This window comes from Nannospalax galili, unplaced genomic scaffold (assembly GCF_000622305.1).
Source record: "Nannospalax galili isolate Female #2095 unplaced genomic scaffold, S.galili_v1.0 scaffold198, whole genome shotgun sequence".
Classification (NCBI taxonomy): domain Eukaryota; kingdom Metazoa; phylum Chordata; class Mammalia; order Rodentia; family Spalacidae; genus Nannospalax; species Nannospalax galili.
This window is the reverse complement of record NW_008341748.1, coordinates 632,395-634,214: the sequence shown is the minus strand read 5'-3', so window position 1 is coordinate 634,214 and position 1,820 is coordinate 632,395.

Below are 1,820 nucleotides of genomic sequence, written 5' to 3'. Positions count from 1 at the left end.
CTATTTGGGCTCCAGTCCTCCAGTCACTATGTCCAAATTTCAGTCAGAAGAAAGAATATGTAGCAAATAATGTCATCCCTTTTCCATTTATTATTAAATCCAGTAAACTGCTTATGCTATATCTACTTTTACCTCTTCAGAAGAGCATGGTAGCATGTCCATACCTAGATGCAAATTTCACCCTATTTTTGGAGAGTTCTACTGCTAAAGAAGGATGTATTTAAGTATAACTAGCACTTGCTCTATGTCACTACAAATTCCTGAGACTTTTGCCATATGAGTTAGAAAACCTTAGTCCACAGAGAACATTCATCTTCACATCTGTTTTTGTTTAAATATATTTAATGCACATACTCTTTAACATCTTTCTATTTGCAGTTTTATTTCTTTTTCTTTTCTTTTCTTTTTTTTTTGTTGAGAATTTCATACCTGAGCATTTTCTTTGAATTATTTCCATCCCTTCCAGTTTCACATCATCTCCTCCTGTGTCTTCCAACTCCCTTTCAATTTCTTGTCCTCTTCTTTGATTATTATTACATATAAAATGCACAAGTCCACTAAGTGGCACTTTTGTGTACTTGTGTTTAGGATGATCCATTACATAACCTTTCAGGGAGCTAGTCTGTTCAGAAAACCTCTTCTCCATCCCTTAGCATCCATTGATTGTCTGTAGCTTCTCATCTTGAGATGGAACACCCTGAATGATCCCCCATCTACTGTGGTATGGGACTGTTTTGGCACTAATGGCAGAATGGAATTGTTAGAGCAGAGGCCATGTGACCTGAAAATCTTTATCTGTCACTTTACAGAACAAAGTTTGATGACCTCAGGTGACAAAGTTTCTCTGAGCCTACTGTTTCAAATGTTTATTGTTCTTCAGTGGGGTTCTTTCATCAAAATGCTGTGTCTAAGTCATTGACTTTTGTTTTACATTAGCCCTAGAAAATCTATAATAAAAGCCCTCATTTATCAAAAGAGAAGAAGCTGGTACAATTACTATTTTTTCAATGAAAGACAAAGAAGTGGTAAAGAATCATCAGTTTTTATTTTGGTTTTTTGAACCTTTATTAAAATAAGTTTTACATGCCTGGAAAATAATTAAAATCTAGGGCAGCTAAAAATAATATAAATAATATAGACATGTTATAAATAATTCTCTTAGCCTAAATCATGCCCAAATAAACAGAAAATTTGAGTCTACCTATCCCCAGTGATACTTGAATAATTAGGAAAATAATGAGATTCCAGGGGAAAAAATACATGATCTTTTATTTCCAGAAAAAAAAAATGTGAATTCCAAGTTCATGACACAAGTTGAATTATCTTATTTAAAACTGTAGACTGTTATGTTAAAAAGAATGTACACCAGCATGAAAGTATTAGAATCATCTCATTTTTAACTTTAGATTTAATGTATTTTTCACTCTACTGTTTCTCTAAATGAACACTGTACAATGTTTCATCTCATCAACATAATTGATACTAATAACATGCAATGATCTTTTTTTATGGAAGATACGTGAAAGAATGATATTTTCTTTCTGAAGAGAGTTTTAAAAAGTATATAACAATTTGAAATACATTGTTACTAGTATATCATTTACAACTTTAAATCCCTTTAAATAATACTTTTATGCATTCCTTGACAATTTCATGCTTGCATATAATGTATATTGATCATATTCAACCCCCAATTTACGCAGAACCCTCACTGATTAGTCATATTAAAGTATCAAACAAAAGTTTTTATTCAATAAAAATTGAGAGATTAAATATCATGAGGCAGACAATCCAATCCAAATACATAAGTCCCTCAGAGT